Source organism: Cyprinodon variegatus, unplaced genomic scaffold (genome assembly GCF_000732505.1).
Source record: "Cyprinodon variegatus isolate N-32 unplaced genomic scaffold, C_variegatus-1.0 Scaffold2684, whole genome shotgun sequence".
NCBI classification, from domain to species: Eukaryota; Metazoa; Chordata; class Actinopteri; order Cyprinodontiformes; family Cyprinodontidae; genus Cyprinodon; species Cyprinodon variegatus.
Genome location: NW_015153137.1, coordinates 128 through 7,572, shown reverse-complemented (window position 1 = coordinate 7,572; position 7,445 = coordinate 128). Strand labels below are relative to the sequence as shown.

At 36.5% G+C, this 7,445-nt stretch overlaps 1 pseudogene; it reads right to left on the bottom strand.

Annotated features, from left to right (window-relative positions):
- The window catches only part of LOC107081019, a 7,475-nt pseudogene extending 2,197 nt beyond the window's left edge, over positions 1-5,278 (bottom strand).
- Positions 5,279-7,445: the final 2,167 nt, after the last annotated feature.

Sequence of the window (7,445 nt, the reverse complement as noted above, 5' to 3'; positions counted from 1 at the left end):
GAAGAATGGTCAAAAATTCCCATAAACACACTCCTAAACCTTGTGGACAGCCTTCCCAGAAGAGTTGAAGCTGTTCTAGCTGCAAAGGGTGGACCGACGTCATATTGAACCCTATGGATTAGGAACGGGATGTCACTTAAGCTCATATGTGAGTCAAGGCAGGTGAGCAAATACTTTTGGCAATATAGTGTATGTAAAACAAACTTCTATTAGGGTTAATGATTTATTAAGATTTAGTTGGAAAAAAGAAGAAAAAGTCTATTTTTTTTCTGATCCCCTCCTTGAGCTTCCATACCTCAGAGTGAAACCATTTCATCACTTTTGCTTCGTAGATGTTAATTATAAAGGGCTGCAACTAACAATTATTTTACAAATCAATTAATCTCTCAATAATTTTTCAGTTATTTAATTAATAATTGGATAGTACTTTAAAGAAGACTTTTAACCAAATCAAAGAAGGTGAAACTCAAAGTTTCAAACTTGAGTTTTGTTTTTTTTTTACAATTTTGGTACAATTACTGGGTCGCTCTGTTAGCTAAAGGCCTGTTTTAGAGTCTCTACACTCCAGTTAACGATTAGTCGATTACTAAATAATCTATTAATCATGATTATTCCAAATAAAAAGACTTAGACAACTTTTATTGCTATTTTGTATACAAAGAGTGTATACAAAACTGAAATTCATTTTGTACAGTTTTTCATGACATTTCCATTTCTTAAAGTGCAGCAGAGATCAAATGTAAATAGTGTGGGAGAAAGAAAAAAAAATGGTGCAAAAAAATTGCATTATATTGAAGTTCAGAGCATTAATATAAATGGTGCAAATATGCAGTATTTTGGTTTAGTCTTGTCAGTGTGATGCAGAGTCTGTGACATGATTTAGAGTTTTCTCAACAGTTCAGCTGTCTGATGGCAGTGAGAAAGAAACTGTTTCAGAATCTGCGGTGAAGCCTCTTCCCAGAGGTCAGCAGGGAGAACAGTCCATGGTGGAGGTGTGAGGGGTCATTGTTGATGTTACAGGCTCGGGACATGCAGCGCCGGGGTGAAATTATTGTTTCAGCGCTATTATCATACCTCATAAACTAGCTCACTGTGTGATACTCCTAGCTTGAAACAATTAGTGGGTTTTTGTTTTCATTGTTTGTTGTGCAATATGATTTTTTAACAGCAATTTTCACAGCTTGCCTTTTTTTTTTAAATTGTAGAAAGGCAGTTCAATTAAGAGCTTCAACTTTAACCTCTTTTCTTTCCTTATAAAAAAAAGTCAGCGATCTGCCTAAATTGCTGCACTTTACAGCCTTTTTGTCCATCTCCTGCTCCGTCCTTCTATCACTCATCACCAAGACCCCGGAGATTGATATTCTCCACTGGAGGCAAAAACGCTTTCCAATGGAGAATCGTTGCCACAGTGGTTCCCTCAAAGCTGCTTCGCGATTGCCTGCAAACTTTTACTGTCAATAAAGATAGTTATTCAAGGATGCCGAAAAACGCGAATCGAATTCAAAAAAGACAAGATAAAACTCTGTGGTACCCAAAACAGACAACCCTTTCTTCCTAATTAAGCCTTTAAATTCTGTCACTGAGCACCAAAAACAGGGAGGCCTGGTAGAGTTCAACTCTCCCTATGAACAAACCTGACAGTGTGCCAGGGAAGGACCATCGCTGACTCTTTGGGTCAACCAGGATAGCATCATGGTTAAAAAACAAAACCAAAACATTCAACTCTTTTAGCGCCCCACCCCACCCCCCCAGCTCACACATATTACTTCTAAAAGTAATACTGAAGCTCTTTTCATTTGCACTGCCATTACTGAGCAGCAGCGAGGCTGACTAATGTATGTTTGTACAGTAAGCAAAAATACATTAGTCAGTGTATATGAAATGTCCATATTGTTATCCCACACCACAATCCTTCCCTTTGCTAACTAGGCAATCACTGCCATCAAAACCTCCAACTCAGTCCCCTGTAAGTGCTGTCAAAAAACACACAGACACTGAAGTCTCTCTGACAAACACACAGCACATAAACCATTAAAGACTAATTGAATCTAATTTATTTAGTTTTCTGGAAAGAATCATTTAAGGCAGAACTTCCCTAAGCCCCCTCAATAAATGACTCTCATACCGTTTTACTCTCTTTTCAAACACAATTAAAAAATAATATATAAATATATACACATTGCAAATGACATGCATATGAGGAGTTCATTTTGGAGCCCGATCTCAGGTCATTAGTAACCCACCATGACGCTGTGGAGTTGGGGTCCGCTGGCGACATGCAGGCCCCTGGCCATTTATTCTATATTAAGTCTTTAATGGGCCCCCTCTCTCTCTCCCTCTTTTGGTTCTTCTCTATCTCTCCCTCCTGACACGCAGCATGTAGGCACAGCGCTGGTAAAATATGCACAGAAAGTCCGGTGCGCACACACAAGCAAAGCCATTCAAATGAATGGTTATTTATTCGCTAAACGAGGATCTGGGTGTTTAATGTTCCTTGGACGTTAGGTAGTTTTCTGGGGGAAGAAGAGCCATACCCCTACGGCTACAGACATCATTTATTTTACACATAGCCTAATACCGCACACTAGGCAGCCGCTGAGAAAAATGGGCTTTGAGAAGGAAAATATAAAAGAAATAATGAATGATTTTTTTTTTTTGGAGGGTGGGGTGAACACATTAGAGGTTGTTGCAGGGAGAGAAGCACTGGGTAGACTTAAAAGCTTAAACCCTACTTTGTTTTGTGTTTGTGTGTCTGCGCTCACAACAGCAACCTCCAAGAAGCACGGCAAAGCCGACAGTGAAAAAAAGATGGCAACACTAACGTTACACAAATGTGTGCGAATACGAAAGCCCGCTTCGGTGTTCTTGTTGGATTTTTGAATATCAGCAGGGAGGATGGTGATACATCACTGTGGGTGAGGCTTTCAGGCCTCCATCTACATCTCATCAAAAAGCGGAGGAATTAAACTTCAGAGGGGCTCCGCCGTTATACAAAAAACACCTCCAAAGAGTGACACAAAGCAGGTGAAACGAAACCAAAACATTTAGATCGCCCAAAAGTAACTTCTTGATGCATGAATGAAAAATAAATTATCATTTGTTATCAGTGTTCTTTTCATTTTTTTTGCACCCATCTATCATTTAGAAGACAGCAGATCGTTAGAAGCCTCTATGAAAAAGTGGATGGTATAAAATCTGAGTTTAATCAGCATCATTCGTCCAGAAGGAGTTATAAACTCTAATAACTCTAGAAATAATCAAAATACAAAGAAAAAAGTGTATTTTGGGGGGTTTTAAGAACTTATATGTTAGAGTTCAGCAATTTAACAGAATCACTTACTAATCATAAATAAAATCATCCAACTGAAATACCGCAAAGCAGCTTGAGTTTGACCTTTAACCCACAGGAGGTGCTTTTCTTCAGGTAACTTTAAAACAAAAATCCTCAACAGACATATCTTTGACTACAATCTGAAGAACTGGTGCGCTAGAATCTCTGAATATGAAGGTTTTTATGATTTCAATATGCCGCATTAAGTTTTATCCAAATGTCTGGCAAAGTTTCTTAAAGTTTTGCTTAAATGATAAAAAAAACCTATTTAGCCATTTTTGAAACCAAGAAAGCTTTAAAATATGTTTTTATTAGTTGTAACTTTTAATCTTAAATGTCAAGCCTCCTGAATCAAGAGATATTATTTTGTATAGAGTAATGGACCATAAACATTAATGGTCTCTCTCTTCCCTTACAAAAGTGATGGTTTCTAAATTAAAAAATAAGAATCCATCGTTATGTCCAATATAAGAGAGTTCTCCACTAAGATGCTTCTGATTGGTTGAGCTACTGACTGCTGTGTTAAATTCAGTTGTATTACGGTAATTCATTTTTTGTCTGAATTTGCTACATTTATCTAACTTTCTGAAGTTCCTCTTAGTTTTCCAGTTCCTGCTGAATTAGTTTTTTATTTTTCCTCTGGATCCCTCCTGACTTTCTTTAGGAGTCTTTTTTTTGTTGGATTCATCCTGAATCATCATCCAGAGTAACAAATCTCCGGACTTCTAGTGGAAGAATAGAACACCTCGCCTGTTTCCAAATCATTTATGCACTATAAATACAAAGTTAACAATTGCATAACTCCTGGTCTCTTCTTAACTTAGAAATGTTAATCATGTTTTAAAAATACAATGTACAATATTCTGAATGTAATTGTATAATGTAATGTATATTTTAATATTGGAAACCTGCTCAGGGGCTGCAGATGGATTTTAGCAATAGCTAAATCTGTAAACTCGTCTCTTCTTTGAAGAAATAATGTACTTTGAACTTTTCCCCTGCCAAATAAACTAATAAACTAAACAAATGTGGGGAAACCAGAACCATAGTTAGAGGAGAATTTAATTTTCAACCTTGCAGAGAAAAGAGGCGGTCAGGAAAACCACTTAACCAGAAGGTTGATTGATCATAAAATTGCACAGGATAAATTCTAGCAGGTGCACCTAAGCCCTACATCCCCAAAAGGTGTACCTACAAGGTATTTTTGCTGACACACACAAAAAGCTAATTTCCTTGATGAAACACACCTGAGCCCACAAGTATGAGGACAATACTGCCCTCCACACTCACAAATGTAACCATGCATAGTCTATATAAAGCAATGCATGAATGTCAGTCTGTTTTTAAATGACCCAGCTGGTTCGCTAGCTACCCCACAGTGGTTAAAAGCTTTAATAAATGAAACAAAAAATATAAAATAATTATTATAAATAAAATATGGAAGTTTCCTATTTTATGTATGGATATGTGAATTATTTTGGCTCTGTAATAAACTGCAGTCTGTAGCAGTGTTTTTTGAGCATACAGTATTTAATTTACTTATATAAACTAGAATATTTAATGTAGATAAAATTTTATATATATATATATATATATATATATATATATATATATATATATTTTTTTGTACATTGGAATTGTACGCGCTGACCTACAGATAAGGAGGATGCTGAAGGTTCGGTGGGTTGGCCTCAGCAAACTGAACCTCATTTAACAAATAATAATAATAATCATTATGGGCCAGGAAACCTTGGGTGAATCCTGAAACCTGGATTCCCTCCTACAGTAAGTCTCCCATTTTTAACATCCTCCAGCAGAGCAGCTTCCATCAAGCACCACTGAGTCACAGTGGTATTGAAATGTTTAGAGTAATCGTTCTGAATGCCTCGCAACTGTTTAAATCTATGTGTATTGATCTGCAGTAGGACTCGCAGTCTCGCACTGAAACTGGGATAAGAATATAATGATGAAAAAACATTTAAATAATTGTGTAAATTTGATTAACAATTTGAGCTGCTTATAGGCCTTTTTCAAAATTATTTTACGGTACGAAAGTAAAGCTATGGTTCGCCAATTTATGGCGAACCATAGCTGTAATTTCCCTCTGGGATTATTAAAATATGTCTGATTCTGATTTGAACACGAATTACACCACAATATTTGAATGTTTATAATGACATTGATTAACATTGAGTAATGTTTATTTATATAAAGTTATGTCTCAGAGGACCTTAATGACTTAAACCTTAGAGCAGATACATGTATATTGTGAAGTTTTATTATTTGCTTGTTGCCCAAATAAAACTCAGCATTGGTCTAAATAAGAAAAAGAAAATAGGAACAATGGATTGCGGATAATCCTGCAATGAATGCAGATTTTTAAAGTAAAGTTGTAATTTAATTTGTCGTTTTGATTTGAGCAGAGTTGCATTTAACAACAATGTATGAAATCTGCAGCTTTAACAAAGAATAAGAAACAAACCTCCTTGTCTGTGGTCAGTGACGTGATTGCAAGAGTCATCTCTCCATCCGTAATCTCCTTTAGCTCCATCATCAGCAGCTGCATTAACTCTACATCCAGTCAGCACACACAAACAGACTAACAGTTATATAAAAAACACAAAATGATACAAAACAGTTTCACAACAGACAGACAAAAACACAAGAATGAATATCTTAATCAGAAGCAGAAGTTATCCAGCCAGATGAGGATGATAGTCTGGATCAGAAACTCAAAACCAAATATTCAGAAAACCTACCTAATGAGGACTTTGATAATGCATTCAGAGACAGATTCCAATTTAACCTTCCTTTTTATTGTTAGTGTGGCTTAGTTCCAGTTTATTTTATCTCTATAACTGATAACTAAAATACTATTTGTGTGTTTCGAGGCTGAGAGGTTTGGATTGAGAACAGGAAAATGCTTATTAAAGGTTAGTAAGATTTTATTATTGGAAGTAATTATGTGAAATGCATGCAGAATGAGTAGTCAGCGTCCTAATGATAGCAGTCAGCACAGTTTAAGGAATAAAACCTGAATTTTCATTCAGAAGTTAAGCAACTCAGAGCAGGAGGCATTCAAAGGGGAAATTATATTAAATAGTTTCAGACACCGCAGTGGCTTTAAACAGTTATTTACAAAGTCTGTGTTTCTATGGTTCATTGAAAAAAATACAATGTTGTGAACTACATAGGGCCAAGTTACTGAAAAAGAAATAGAACTATTTCAAATTAAAGATTTCAGTCACACAGTTAGAAGACCAATTTGAAAAGATTTGCATTTGACATTTTAAAAAGAATTATTGATGTTGAATTGTAAATTGTAGCTATTAATCCATTATCAAATACTGCAATTTAAAAATGTCTTTTTAAATCCTATTTCTGAAAAGGGATTTAGAAACAACAAGTCATGTTTATAAATACCATTCCTTATCAAGTTGCGTTTTCTTTTTAGTCTACTTTCTGTATTTAAGTTTTTGCCTGACCTTCTGGTCCATGTGCACACTTACAGTAAAACAAAGGTAAACCAATCCCAGTGACTGTCTTTGAAAAATAGAGTTGTAAGAGAAAAAGTGACTACGAAGTGAAAAGAAAGGCCTCGGAAGAGGCAGATATATCCCAGAATGCTTTGCACGGAGATCTCTCCTTACAAAGCAGTATGGGATTTGCTGTCACAGCGGCCTGCTGTCAGGCAGTTGCTCCTCGACAGCGGCAACTAATAACAAAGACGGCCCAGGCACCACACGGTGGATCAAAGGGGAAGTGATCATCTGTCCGAAAAGAAAGTTGGCTGATTCACTATATAGTCCCCGCTCTATATAGTGATTGAGGGATTTAGGGGTTAGGGCGGACGTTCGGACAAAGTAAGCTTGTATGAGCTATTAATACGGCAACTTTAAAACAGAGCGTGCACGAGGAGAAATGGGCTCGTGCATGCTCTCACATGCACATTATTTTTTTAAAGTGGTGAGGGTGGGTCTTTTAGAAAATTCAAGAAAACCCTCCACAATACCTTTTAATCACTGTGGCTAACTATGTCAACAGGGCAGGTGCTGATGATGCAAGTGCTTTGAAGGAGATTTCTGAGATAAACCTAAAAGCATCCATCCAGCAC